We start from the raw sequence: 15613 nt of genomic DNA on the forward strand, positions 1-15613 counted from the left end.
AGATTAGAGCCTGATTCAACTTGTCGGTTGCCTTCCGTTTTTTCGTTCACTCATGTTCAACTCTTCACACATGAACCTTTACAGGCAAATGAAAGACTCCATAGTATTCATGCCCACTTCTTTACTTCAACTTCTTCGGTATTTGAGTATGAGGTGATACCAACCCGAAGAGTTGAAACCGTCACTGGTTTGAAGTGGTGGAATAATCGCGTTCCTTTAACACCGGTTGCTGTGCTGAATCTCAAACCATGCTCTGTTCTTTTTCCTTGTATTTTGCAATTAGGTACCCACATTACTTTAATTCCCTTGATATTACTTTTGGCCCAGTCAAACAGATCCTCTGGAGATTGAATCTGGCTGTGATATGGCCGCTGCAAGCTTGCTCTTGCTGCCAGACGTTTGAGTGTGCCGCCGACGCCATCGCATGCACTTTTGACGTGTGAAGTGGCGAAGAAATTCCATTCTGCCGATAGATTAAAGTCCTGTTCATGGTAGCAAAGATTCAAAAAGTTCTTTTTGTTCTTATATTGTGATGAAGCTCCATCAGAGAAATAATGAATTTTTTTTACTTCAGGCAGATATTGTTTTACTACCTCGAGCACTGCACTCTGAAATGTGCGTACTGCGACTGTATCATGCTCCAGGCAGTCAGAAATAACAGCGAAACACCACGCAGAAACCTCTCCAGGGTCGCTTTGCGCCTTCCGAAAATAGGCAACTACGGGATGTATTGTAGCTTGGGTGTTAACCTAGTGGTACGACTGTGGTGCGTCCTGAAGTATAAAACTGTAATTTTCCGCGAAATCCAACACCATGACGACCTCGTGTTGGCTTAGATTAAACTTCAGTTCTCGAAAGTAGTGAGCTTGCTGCTTACTGATAAAATGGTGGATCTTAAGTTGATTCAACATGTCTGTGAACTTTTCGGAAAACTCTTCTGATGTCAAAACCATGGTTTCGTGTCTACAGCGGACTCCACTTATCCATTGCCGGACAAGGATGTTGTCTCCGCTCTCTGCGACATGGGCAAGACTTTGTCGAAGCAGATTCTCAGCGTGCTTTATGCCAGGGCAGGATGCGCATTTGCCGAAAATGCAATCTTGGTTATCAAGTTGACATACAAGTGTAGCCAGCAGCTCTTCAGTTGTCTCCTTGAGCCCACTAGAATGAAGCATTAGTTTAAAGTTCTGATGGCTCATGCAGACACACACTGTGTGTGTGCCGCTTCCACCAGCCAAAACACAGTGGGGAGGACGCAAAGCGGCGAACGTTGAAAAGCCACACTTTAAATTGTAAGTCTTCTTCCATTCTTCATGCATTTCCTTCAGGTTCATCAACAATAGTCGCTTTTGATGGCCTTTCAGAGTGTCCTTTTTTCCTGGTAGGCAATAAGACACAGAGTCATCCTCGTAGAAAGCTCTGACCGATGACTTCACTTCCTCACTAACTGGACGACCACGTCTTGTTTGCGGCCTGCCTAGAATCCCACTGTTAGACTTGACTTTCATTGCCTCGCGAACTTGTCTTTCCGATGCACCAAAGAACTCCATCATTTTTTCACGAGACCAAGATTGGGGGGCTAAAGTGAGGTACTGTATTTTTTTTTTCTCGGCTATGTTCTTGGGAAAACTTGTTTCTCAAGTCTTGCATCAAGCAGGCATAATCATTCAGGAGGAGTTCAGCGCCCTCGCGTTTGTCAAGGGTCGATGGTTGGCACATTTCCGGGGACGTAGCCGTTATTCCCTTCGCGTTTTCTCGCATTGTTTCATCTTTCTTTTTAGCGTGCGTCTGTCTTCCGCGCTGCAGTTTCCTTTTTACGCTGCTGCCAACACCTCTTTCTAAGGCCTCCTTTTCTGCTCCTGTACCACTTGATTCAGGTTCACTTTCACTACCTCCGACCAGAACATCGAGTTGTTCTTCTGGCAACACCAAATTTGCCATTCTTTGAGTACTATACAAGTTCCGCTTGCAAGCTTCACAGATTCGATTTCCTGGAACCAGGCCTAGAGAAGGGTGGGCATCAACAACGGCCAGTGTGATGACGGTCGACCCCCGGCAATGCTTCGTATGTCTAAAGAATGGGTCTGAGCACAACTTCGAAGCGACTTTAGAAGTGTATCGATGAAGGTAAAGTTGTTTGTGGTGCATACAAATGGTCGCATCGTCACCCAGGCTTCTTTTTGAGCGCAGCGCAAGAAGACGCCGATCTATGTCAGTCAAACTAACTACAGTTGTCAGCCGCTGCTCACTGCAGTAAGTTGTCTTGTGGCCGTTCTTTGGGCCAAAAGAGCATGGCGGAAGTTCGCTTCCTGAAAAATAGTGCCAAGCGTACCAGTAAGCCTCCAGAAATAAGCTCGTTTTAGCTGCACTGCATTCTGTTGGTCTCATTGTCTAAGATTTTGGCTTTTCTGACATACCTCAAAACATGCCGCACTGTAAATGGGCTGATTAGATAACCCCAGTCTGTTCACGAAAATATCGCGCAATTGATATAGCAAGCATCGTTTTAGATGATGCCTTGAATTGTTATTCTCGTGGAAAAATCTGATTCAGTTCAGGCGCTCTAGGTGAACTGCGCAAAGATTTCAAATCGCAAGTCAATGCTCGAGACATTTTCTTACCTTTAGCATTGCAAGAAATTGATGCTGGAAGGCATGATACTGAAGCTTGGATTTCGCATCCATTCTGAAGGTGTTGGACCGAGTAATGTGCCATATTCTTTCCTATGTTCCTTCGTTGCGACAACGTTTGTACGCATTCCCTTAAAATTCGCTCACAGGAAGCCTCGTCTGCCGCCTTGTGCGTCTGTTAGCTGATCACACTATTTTCATCGGAGAAACACATGAATACAGAGGTAAGGGTAAACAAACATCCCCAGAAGGATGTAAAGCCGTTTTCCTTGCGTTTTCTTAAGCACCGAAAGAGCAAAAACCAAGAGAACGTCAAAAATTTTAATCTGCAGTAGTTATATATGTACTAGCCGCCGTCTGCTGGGCGGCAGACGAGGAGGAGAAAGCAGACGACGATACGGAGACGACAAGGAGAGCGGTGGCACGTGTGCAGTGCCTACTAATGACATGGGTTGCTGACATCAAAAAATAATTTCTCGCTTCAAACAAAATTTACTCGAATGAAACTTTCTATATCACAAGCTAAGAGGCCGGTGCGTATAGTGACCTATCTGACATATTTTTATCTGGAGGGCCTTCATGCTTAAATGTGGCCTGAATCTCGCCAAAAAGTCATTTTTTTCCAACTTCGGAGGTATTTTTCTCAAAAAATATATTTCTTAATAATTGGGAATTATTTTTAGCATACAATATAGCAAAAGGCAAAAAGTCAGAAAAATTATTGCAGCTGAAAAGTCAACGCAGTTTATGCAAGAAATGTCTGAAAACGCAACTTTTTTTGATTTTTTACTGAGCCAAGCAAATCCGGAAAATTTTAAAATTGATTCAATTATAACGTAATATGAAAGAAGGATGCCAGTACAATGTTCTAAAATAAAGTTTATTATCATACCTACTTTCAAGCTTGAATAAAAAAAAATTACCTCCAACCAGCTTTTGCTTCTTCCCGGAAATTTCAAAGAGCGATCACGTGATCACAAATTTTTTTTCGACGAAAATGCTTTGGCGAAACCTTATTCACACAAAAGTCATCTAGCCCAAATTTTTTCACGAATTTCAGCGATGGTCACTTTTGGGGTCGGGACGTTTGGCATGGAATGACCCTATATTGTACTATAGTTGCGTAAAAAACGCGACAAAAAAATGTAATTTCAGCTGCGCTTTCGGTCCACGAACAATACTGCAAAGATGTTGTACCCTCTACATAATACTACAAAAAAAGAAGTTTACCGTACATTGGTAGGGACATCGTGTAGAAGGTGGTCCTGTTGTGACCACGGATGAGCATAGCGGCCTCTATGAGGCCCTCGATCTGCCCAAAATTTTAGCACACGTCGACCAACAACGCTTTAGAACAAGCCACAAGAAACGTTGCAGGGCGCGGCTCTTTTTATTTGACTTTCCCGTCCAAAATTTTAGTGCTCGCAAAGAAGGAGAAATATGGCTACTCCACGTGGTCTAGCCATTTCAGGCGAGATCCGTAAAACACAACTCTGGTCGTCCGACGTAAAAAAACTGAATGACGTTTCCAGCACTGCATTTCGCCGACGTAAAGAAAGCAATGCCAACGTGAACGGGAAGTTGCCGCGTCATTGTTGCTGCCCCTGCAAGGCCTTGCGAATCTCTGGCAAGTGCGGGTATAAATAGAAAATACAGCACTATACCCTGGTACGTATCGAGAGCCCGAAATGATCCTTTCAAAACTGCTACCCTGTTCGACGACAGCGAAAAACGAACGCTATAGCACAGCTGTCCGCTGCCGACAGCTTTCAGTGATGCCTCCGCAGCTGAGTCTGCTGTGAGGGGGAGATTTAATATACCCCCTTGAAAGTCAGTAGACTTAGGTGTAAAGGGAGAGCCGCTTCTGCCAACTTCGTGAACTTCGCGAAGCCGAGACACGTTCTTCTTTAGCCGTGTCACACGAGTGCGCTGCCAAGTTCCTATATTCTTTCACCATGGTTGGATAGTGCTTTCCGTCGGGGGCTTCCTTTCTTCAAAGTGCACTTAGGCAGCATCTGTGTGCAGATGGCGTTTTTTTTTTATTATTGTTATTAATATGCGATCAGTTTCGAAGATTTCAAAGAGTAGCTTCCGTGTATATCTTTTTCTTAGAACGACGCACGTATATAAGTTACGTATCTAGCTATAAGAAAATAAAAATTTCGGCTCAGCACTATAGCATCGCGCAGAAAGCGAGGAAAGTAAAAGGCGCACTTTAGTTCCTGAACATACTTAACAAAAAAATTTGGGGGGGGGGGGGGGGGCGGGGGGGAATGGAACTGGAGGTTAGAGGACGTAAAGGTGAGTTGGCATGATGTTTTACGACTATAATTTAACAGTACTGTTCCTTTTTTTCATTTTAGAACAGGGACAGAGAGGAAACAAATTGGGAAGGCACGGAGGTCAACCAGAGTATAGGAAATCCTGTTTGATACACTACGCTACGGAATGGGGAGGCAAAAATATAAAAAGGAAAACAGATTGACACCGAGCGCAGACACCCGATCGCAGCTCAGACTCACTATTAACAGCAGGCAACGCCAGAGCTGTTTGTACAAGTCCGTTGCCCTTAATTGTAACATTGCTTTATGCGGAAAGTGTGACATCATGAGCATTACAATCTTATGCTATCACGAGTAGAATGTGGACCATGGTGCTAGCTAAGGGCGGATCTAGCCTTGTAGATGCATGCCGTCATTTGAGCCGCTTGAGCGTCTCCTTTTAACGAGCGGGGATAAACATGCGTGCCCGATGAACTGAGTTCATCGCAGCATATATACAGGGGTAGACTGCTAGCCCTGCACTAAGTTCACGCCGTATCCGATGCGGCTCTAAGCTGCATTAACCAATTGGTGACGCTTAGCATTACTTGCTAATCTTCACCAATCGTTGAATAGTTTGGCATCCCTAAAAAAAAACTTCAGGAGGAGTCCAAATGCCTCTCTCCTGTAGATCCAGTGTCCTTCTTGGAAGATCAGTTCCTCCACCCTAGCGCAGGGAGGCACTTTATGATTCAGTCCGTCAAGGAGGGTCTTGCACTGTTCCACAAAATATGCGCGTTCTAACGAGTAATGCTTCATATCACCGTGTGCGTGGCAGAAAGATGATGTTGGTGAAGACTGCAGTCTTGTCATTTTGTCGCCCCGCCCTCTGTCCTCACTGACCGTGTGCGAACACGGTCAAGAAAGGAGTCTTGGCTGAGTCCCTTGGTCACGCAGGACTTGGCTCCACTTAGTAAAAGCGGTTCGCGATGGTTGTCTTTGATACTCGCTGGATGTTATGAGGATCGATTCCTGTGTACTGTATTCACGAGCTGTCCGAGCAGCGTCGTCGGGGTGCTCGTTGCCTAAGGCACCGCAATGGCCTGGAAGCCACTGAAGAGTGACATGATGTTCTTTCTCTGCCAAATTACGATTAAGTTCTCCAATCTTGAACGCCATTTGGTGGTGTGGTCCGCGTCGCGGGGCTGATAATGTGAAGACTGCAACACTACTTTTGAGTCGTAGAATAAGGGTCAGTTACGGGGTTGTTCTTGCCTGACGTGACGGAGTGTAGCGCGAAGGAAGCGCAAGTTCCGCAGCCGTCGATGTCTTAAATATCTTTAAACTAACGGTGGTGGCTCCTGTTGGGAAGACGATGGCTCCAACCAGTTCTTTGAGAGTGGTTGAGACATAAGTGTAAACATAAACATGGTAGGTGTATCTCTCGCGTACAAATTTAGAATATAGATAGCCACTTAAGAACATAAGATGACATCTCAGATCTCGTTTTTCTGATTACTTGTAGGATGAGCTGCTCTCGGGGTCAAAGCAGACATCAAAGAGAGAGAGATGGTTTAGTTGCGGGGGGCAAGCCCGATGGCAGGCTGGCGCAATGAGCAGAGATCGCAGTATCAAAATGTGTCTGCGGCTTTCATGGCATCGGCGAAGCAAGATGCTGGAAGCGGGCTCGGACAAAGAGGCCAATGTGCGCTCTCGGCACATCCGCAGCAATGCGTGTTTGTATTGGCTTATCCCGAGCTGCTGCAATGGTTGCCGCTGTTGATACGTGTCTTGAAAAACCAAGACAAACTTTGAAAGCCCGGTTTTGGATAACCAATGCACGAATATTTATTTGTCCTACAAGCATAGGCGGAGAGTTTTCATGATTATTCCGGGGGGGGGGGAGCTTTCCAACCGCCCCCCACGCGCGCACACACACACACACACGCACACACACACACACACACACACACACACACACACACATATATATATATATATATATATATATATATATATATATATATATATATATATATATATATTGAAATGGGGTTTATTGTAGCTCGTTCGAGGGATCGCAGGTAGCTCTAGATCACGAGTCCTAGCGCTTCGCATCAACAACCCGCGCTCGTGTCTCGCGCCGCAGCGGTGGCAGTCCGCACAGTGCCACATGCATATTACCCACTACAACTACCCCCGGGGCGAAGAGGAGCCATCCTGGCGACCTAAGGCGATGATACGATAAGGGGGTCGTGGTACGGCTTCAGGCGGCTGACGTGAACAGTCTCGCGGCCACGGCGGCGTTTGTCCGAAGATGGTGTCACCGGTTCGACCACATAATTTACAGGCGAAGTACACGCGACGACCCGGTACGGACCTTGATATTTCGGAGCAAGCTTTGGGCTAAGGCCTGGAGCTTGGAAGGGCAGCCGAAGCCAGACGTGAGAGTCCACGGCGAAGGACTGTGTGGGCTGATCGTTGTCGTGGCGATCTTTGTGGATTCCTTGGGTATCCGACGTGAACGAGCGAGCCAGTTGGCGGCACTCTTCAGCATGGCGAGCAACTTCCGAAAGAGGGGTGAATTCAGAGGCATCCGGGTGATATGGTAGTACGGTGTCGAGGGTAGTGGATGGTTCACGCCCATAAAGAAGGAAAAATGGTGAGAAGCCTGTGGTAGCCTGAACGGCGGTATTGTATGCGTACGTCACGAAAGGGAGAACATCGTCCCAATTTGAATGATCCGACGCAACATACATGGTGAGCATGTCCCCAAGGGTGCGGTTGAATCGTTCCGTTAGACCGTTAGTTTGTGGGTGATACGCCGTAGTGGTGCGGTGAATAGTGCGGCACGCGGCGAGTAGCTCATTAATAACTTCGGACAAGAAGACACGGCCTCGGTCACTGAGTAGTTCTCGCGGTGCGCCGTGCCGTAAGACGAAATGCCGTAAGATGAATGCGGCGACGTCGCGAGCAGCAGCCGAAGCAAGTGCAGCAGTTTCAGCATATCTTGTCAGGTGGTCTACTGCGACAATTATCCAACGATTTCCGGCAGCACTGCACGGAAGAGGCCCATAAAGGTCGATGCCAACCCGATCAAAAGGACGTGCAGGACACGGTAAAGGTTGCAGAGGGCCTGTCGGATGAGAAGATGTCTTGCGTCGCTGACAGGCTGCACATGACCGAATGTATTTGCGGACATAAGAATACATGCCGCGCCAGTAGTATCGCTGGCGGAGCCGCTCGTAGGTTTTCAGGACGCCAGCATGAGCTTGTTGTGGGTCTGCATGGAAATACGTGCATACGTCGGAACGCAAATGGCGAGGGAGGACTAGCAGCCATTTGCGACCGTCGGGCTGATAGTTTCGGCGGTACAAGATGGCGTCCCGTGGCACGAAGTGGGTGGCTTGGCGACGAATGGCTCGAGGGCATGTAGACGTTGAAGGACTGCTAAGAATGTCAATGAGAGACAGAATCCACGGATCTTTTCTCTGTTCAGACGGCATGTCAGTAACAGCAAGCGTAGCAACCGGGCACTCTATGGATGAAGGTGGCCTTTCGTCGGATCGCATGGGCGCAAGGGAGAGCGCATCTGCATCAGAATGTTGGCGCCCGGATCGATAAATGACGCGAATGTCAAATTCTTGGATCCGAAGAGCCCAACGTCCAAGACGCCCCGACGGGTCTTTCAGTGACGCAAGCCAGCAGAGCGCGTGGTGGTCTGTCACAACGTCGAACGGACGGCCATACAAGTAAGGGCGAAATTTGTTTAAGGCCCAAACTATAGCTAAACATTCTTTTTCCGTGACAGAATAATTGGATTCTGCCTTCGTGAGAGCACGACTCTCATATGCAACCACATATTCTGGAAAGCCAGGCTTCCGTTGTGCAAGGACGGCCCCAAGACCAACGCCGCTGGCGTCGGTATGAACTTCAGTCGGTGCACTCGGGTCGTAGTGGCGTAGAACAGGCGGTGAGGTAAGCCGACGACGCAAAGTGGTGAAGGCTTGGTCACATGCCGGAGTCCAGTCACGAAGGTCACCAGAGCCAGCCAGGAGCTTCGTCAGGGGAGCGATGATGCAGGCAAAATTGCGCACAAAGCGGCGAAAATAAGAGCAAAGACCGACGAAACTGCGGAGCTCTTTCACTGTAGTCGGCCGCGGAAATTCTGCGACAGCACGAAGTTTGTCAGGGTCGGGAAGGACGCCGTCTTTGGACACGACATGGCCAAGTATGGTCAGCTGGCGGGCTCCGAAGCGGCACTTTTTCAAGTTAAGTTGAAGGCCGGCGGTGGTAAGGCAAGTAAGGACTTCGCGTAGACGAGAGAGGTGAGTGGTGAAATCAGGGGAGAAAACTACCACGTCGTCTAAATAACACAAGCACGTCTTCCATTTGAGGCCTCGTAGAAGATTGTCCATCATCCTTTCGAATGTCGCGGGTGCATTGCAGAGGCCGAATGGCATTACTGTAAACTCATACAGGCCATCAGGCGTAATAAAAGCTGTCTTCGAGCGGTCGGATTCATCCACTGGCACTTGCCAATAGCCCGATCGCAAGTCCAAAGAAGAAAAGAATTCGGCACCATGAAGACAATCCAGGGCGTCATCTATGCGCGGTAGAGGATAGACATCTTTTCGTGTAATCTTGTTGAGGCGACGATAGTCCACACAGAAACGAATCGAGCCATCTTTTTTCTTAATGAGTACTACAGGAGATGACCAATGGCTGCAGGATGGCTTGATAACACCACGTTCAAGCATGTCTTCAACTTGCTCGGCGATGACACGACGCTCGGTGGATGACACGCGGTACGGACGCTGGCGTAATGGTGCGTGGTGTCCCGTATCAATGTGGTGAGAGACGGTACTCGTGCGGCCTAATGATGCTTGGTTGCAGTCAAAAGTGGCGTGAAAATCATTTAAAAGAGTAATAAGCCGTTCACGTTGTGTCGGCTCGAGGTCATCGGCAATAGAGCGACAAAAAACATCCGGTGGTACTCGGTTAGATGGCACATGGGGTGCCAGTGCTGTTACGTTGGCAGTATCCACGTCGTCGGGAACAGGGAACTGCACAATAACGTCAGCGTCCACAGTCTGGATGGTACCAATAGTCTCGCCACAGTGCAAAGCCAAAGTGTACGAATTTGGGTTAGAAATCAGTATTTCTGCAGCCCCATGGTGAACCGTGAGGAGGGCGAAAGGCAACAATATAGGCTGGCGGCGAATGAAGACGGCAGCGGGTGAAAACATGACCGTCGCTTCGGCAAGCGATGCGCATGAAAGAGGGACAAATACCGCGCTGTGAGGGGGAAGGTCAGTATCTGAAGCTACACAGATCCTGGTAACATCATGAACTTGAAAGTCGTGAGATGGCAAATCGCACAGAACGGAGAACTGAACCTCAACACGTGCACAGTCAATGACCGCGTGATGGCGCGACAGAAAATCCCAACCGAGAATCACATCGTGGGAGCAACAAGTTAGCACAAAGAAATCAATCGAATACAAAATGTCTCGAATCAACACCCTGGCAGTGCACATAGCGACTGGCTGAACTTGTTGTGCACTGGCTGTTCTAAGCAATAATACCGAAGGCATCATGGTCACTTTCCGTAATTCACGGCAAAGTTTCTCGCTAATCACAGATACAGCAGCACCTGTATCGACGAGCGCAAGACATTTGATGCCATCAACAGACACTTCAATAACGTTAGCGGGGGAAAAACGAGGACTTTGATGTTCCGACGATGACGCAGTTCGTGCCTCAGGAACTGCGGAAATCAGTTTTCCGCCTCAGTAGTACTGGCACTGGGCCTACGACGCATGGGTGAGAGTGAGCGCCGACGAGGGGAAGGTGAGCGACGAGTATTGTAGAGCAGTGACTGCGGTGCTGGTATGTCATCAGCAGCGTAGACTTCCGGTGGTGGTCGTGAAGGCATACGGAAAGGTCGGAAGCCGGAGCTGGGTGGTCGCGCGGTGCCCACGAAGGCCGGCAAGCGCCGGCGGCAGAAGCGCGCTACATGTCCCGGTGTACCGCAGGCATAGCATATTGGGCGGTTGTCAGGAGTGCGCCAAGGATTTGTACCTTGCTGCTGTGCGCTGAAAAAGGCAGCGACCTGCTGGCGAGGCGAGGGCGGATGAGAGAACACCGGCTGGAGAGGCGCTGAAGGCGGAGGTGAGAATCCCGGCAGACGAGGCGCCCGTGCAGCGGCTTCAGCATACGTCAGAGGCGCGGCCACAGGAGCCGGCTGACACGGAGGTGGAAGAGCTTCGGTCACTTGCTCTTGAATTACCTGTCGGATCGCTGGAGCCAAATATTGAGAAGGCTTCTCCGTGGTCGGCAAAATCGAGAGCTGTCGCGCGACCTCCTCGCGCACAAATTCTTTTATTTGCGTCAGCAAAGTTGTGTGGTTGTCGCCAATAACCAATGCTGCTAACGAATCTTCGGTAGGCGGTGGGCGCCGAGCTAAGATGCGTTGTTTCCGTAGCTCGTCAAAACTTTGGCACAAGTTGATAACTTCGGCCACGGTACGCGGATCCTTCGCTAGCAACATTTGAAATGCGTCCTCATCAATGCCTTTCATAATGTGTTTTATCTTGTCCTGTTCCGCCATTGACGGATTCACGCGCTTACACAGGTCAATGACATCTTCGATGTAACTTGTGAACGTTTCACCGTGATGTTGCGCGCGCCCCCGTAAGCGTTGTTCTGCGCGAAGCTTGCGCACAGCGGGGCGCCCGAACACTTCTGTGAAACTTGTCTTGAATCTGCTCCACGTTGTGAAATCGTGTTCGTGGTTTCGGAACCAGAGGTTCGCGACGCCGGTTAAGTAAAACAGCACATTGTGCAACTTCGTGATGTCGTCCCACTTGTTATGCTGGCTCACCCTTTCGTAAGATGACAACCAATCCTCCACGTCATGATCATCGGTGCCGCTAAAGATGGCAGGATCACGCTGGCGCAATGCACCGGAAACGATGATCGTCGGAGGCTGTGGTTCATCTTCCTGGGTGGTTTCGTCAGGCATGGTCGCAGCAGTCGGTAGCGTCCGGCTTCGGAGTTCCAGTTTTCGAGGTTACCCCGCAGCTCCACCAAATGAAATGGGGTTTATTGTAGCTCGTTCGAGGGATCGCAGGTAGCTCTAGATCACGAGTCCTAGCGCTTCGCATCAACAACCCGCGCTCGTGTCTCGCGCCGCAGCGGTGGCAGTCAGCACAGTGCCACATGCATATTACCCACTACAATATATATATATATATATGCACTTGAAGAAACTTCGTGTGACCTCGAAGAATTGAGCGCTGAAGGGAAGGCGTTATATGAGTATATACGAGACCTCATAGTAGGAGACAGTTCGATTTCACAGCCTGAGTTCTCTCGGTGGTGTAATCTTCCTTCGTGTAATTGTCGCATACATGGTTATCGCTTACACTGCTTCGCCTTTCAAGGTGAAACTGCAGCGTCTCTTTCTTTCTTTTTTCTGTGAGTCCGAGTATAAGTGCTCCTGCGCACGACTGCTGTTCCTTCAGATTTCGAGTGAATCCAGCTTGGCCTCATTTCGGTTACTCGGTGAATCATACAGTGTTTCTCAACTATCATACACCAAGACATTAAAAAAGAGCAGTTAGGTTACTCGAAGGAGACCTTGTGCATATTGTTTCCAGTACAGTGGCGTAGCCGCCAGTAATTGTTTCGTTAGTGAGATTTATTTATTTATTTATTTATTTATTTATTTATTTATTTATTTATTTATCTATCTATTTATTTATCTATTTATTTACAGAATACCTGCGTCGCCTCGAAGGCATTATCGCAGGGGGGACAGTTAGAGAAAGATGTATTAAATCGTTCGCAGAAATAAGTAAAGAATGTATAAATTAAGGTAACATCAAGGTGGGAGCACACAATAAGTGAACATTTTCAAGCACTACAGAAAATTAAAATAAAATTAAGACAGTAACACATTCTCACAAACACAGACGGGTATAAAAATTGTGATTATGAGATATTGGAACACATTCCTCCGGTAAGAAATTCCAGTCTATCACAGTTTGTGGAAAAAAAGAATTTGGCTGGTATCACAGCTGGGCCCGTATTCTGAAACGTTCGCCTTCCGCGAAACTATCGCCTTGACCACGCCTCCGACAACGGCGCGCTTTGATTGGCTGTTTTAGCAAAACCGGAAAATAAACAGCCGCATCCAGTAGTTCCAGCGTACGTCTTTTTAACGTCATGGTGTCCATGGGTGCTCTCGACATATATTGAATAAACGAATACGTCTTTTGCCCTTCGGTTGGTGGGGGAGTGTAGCAGAGATAAGAGAGGTGGTAGTTTATAGTAGTCTTTATGGTGGCGTGTTACACGCGTTGTTTCGCGGCGATATCTGTTGATTCATTTAAAATAAAACATTTCACACTTCCTTATTCAATTTATTTTACCTAAAGTGGCCGTAAGCAACCGTAGTCGGTGTGCAGAACCCGTTCTGCGGCCACTACACTCGAAAACAACACACGCGAGCCGCTCTGCACTCGCACGGTGCGCTCTCTCGTGCCATGTGAAGCGTTAGTCAGCGCGTGTTGGTAGCGCACGCTGACGTCACGGGTAAGCAGTCGCGTGGTTTCTCGAGCGGCGGCGAAACTATCGCGGTAGGCGAACGTTTCAGAACACGGCTCCTGTATTCTCGCACCTTCTTTGAGATTTAATTCGGTAACTCCAATTAATTATCTCGCTCGAGAGCTACTGTCCTAATCTTCAAAGTGTCAATGAGGCATTTGTAGGCACCCAAAATGACATCGAACTGCGGTGTTTTCAGCGACGTAATAATTGCGCACATTTTTTTTCCGACTGGCGCACAAACCTCATGAAATGTGAAGAGTACCACGTGACTGCACTCCCACCCGCATCCATAAATCAGCACCGCCAAATAAGCTGTTTGAAAGCAACTGCACTGCCTGTCGCAAAGCCGAAGAGACAGCGCATCATAATCGCACGGAAGGAGCACCAACAGCAGGTTTCGCGTTTCGCCCAGCTATTCCTTCCTCTCATCTGTGCGTTACACTTATTATCCGTGTCTCAAGGCCGACTGATCACATTGATAACAAAAGCCACTTGATAACGCGGCCGAAGCGCCGCTCTAACTACACACGAAAACCAATGGAATAGACACGAGATGTTTCAAAATCCCGGCATTGCTCGCACCGCATCGAAAGAGTGCGCGCGAAGCTATATTTTGCGTCAGAAACTTGCTTCGAACCAAAGCCAAGTTTAAGTGACGACTTTATTTTTCGTGATAGTGGAGGGTACACATGTTGAAAAAACAGTTTCGTGGCAAAAAATAAAAGCGAAATAAGCAGACCGGGAAGCGACCAACGCGTAGAGAAAAGGCAAAACCGGTGCCTTCAAGAAAGTAAATATACCACTTCTAAATGAGCCGAATCGGCAATCACGATGTCTGCACGCAAAAAAAAAGTACAGGAAAACCTTCAGATTCAGCGTGCCCATATTATCTTTGAATTCGTAAGCTCCATTGAACAACAGCTGCTGCCTAGAGGACCTGTTCGAATAGGTCTCCTATTGCAGATACGCAGTACTGTGTCCGGTTTATCACACCTTCAACGGCTTTCTTGATGACCGACGCCGGAATTCTACGGCTGACATCCGTTACCCTTGCCTTGAACTAACCTGACGTCCGTCTCGATCATGTACGCACGATCTTTCACATAACCTCAAAGAAAGAAATCAAACAGAGAGAGGTCAGGTGACCTAGCCGGCCAATCAACGTACCCGTCCCTTCCAATCTATTGCGCATGAAAAGTCGCATCCAGCCAGTTTCGTGCTCGGCTGCTGCTGTGTGCAGGCGCCCCATCCTGCTGATACCACAGAAGTAGAAGGTGTGACAGCGGTACTTCGCTGAGAAACTCCTCCCCCACTTCTTCAAGTATTTCGTCCACGTAACCCTATCCAGTCAAAGTGTGATCGAAAAAGATGGGACCGATTATAGCACCGGCGTAAATTCCGCACCCCACATTGAATGACAACTGGTACTGGTGCCGAGTCTGATTTACCCAGTGTAGATTGGTGTCACTCCAATAGTGTGCATTATGTTTAATTTACCTGGCCGTTTCTGCAAAAATTGGCTTCATCTGTGCACATGATGTTGTTCAAAAAGACCGGTGACTCGTAGGCTTTTGGGAGGACCCAATTCGAGAAATCCAGACAATTTTACAGCTCCCTATATTCCAAGCGTTGGTTCTGGTTAAGGTGGTACGGTTGAAAGGCCGTCATTTAGAATCCTCCAAAACTGATGACTTGGAAATTGGTGCTTGAGCGGCCACGTCCCGCCCGCTAGCATGAGGGTTTGAGGCCATAAATGCTAGAACATCCTTGCGTAGGCTAGGACTCAAAAATGGAGTCCTCCGCCACTGTTTCTTGAAGCTGATGGTTTGTCTCAGGCTTTCATGATTTCTTATGATAGTCGATGCGTTTGGTCTACCGCCACACTTCCATGACTGAATTATATTTGAGGTCTTCCTCTTGTTGCCATTTGCACATCGCAAGGCAAGGACCATGTTTACATTCTGCTCATTAGAGAAAGACATGGCGACTGGGACGAAACAAAACGCAGCTTTAAACCTTTGCATTAACGTTGTCTATTCGCTTTTGAAGTGGTAGGTATTGTGGCAAAAAAAAAGAAAAAAGAACCATTCGTACACTTTATCTACG

The sequence above is a fragment of the Dermacentor andersoni genome, chromosome 1 (assembly GCF_023375885.2).
Source record: "Dermacentor andersoni chromosome 1, qqDerAnde1_hic_scaffold, whole genome shotgun sequence".
In the NCBI taxonomy this organism is placed as follows: Eukaryota; Metazoa; Arthropoda; class Arachnida; order Ixodida; family Ixodidae; genus Dermacentor; species Dermacentor andersoni.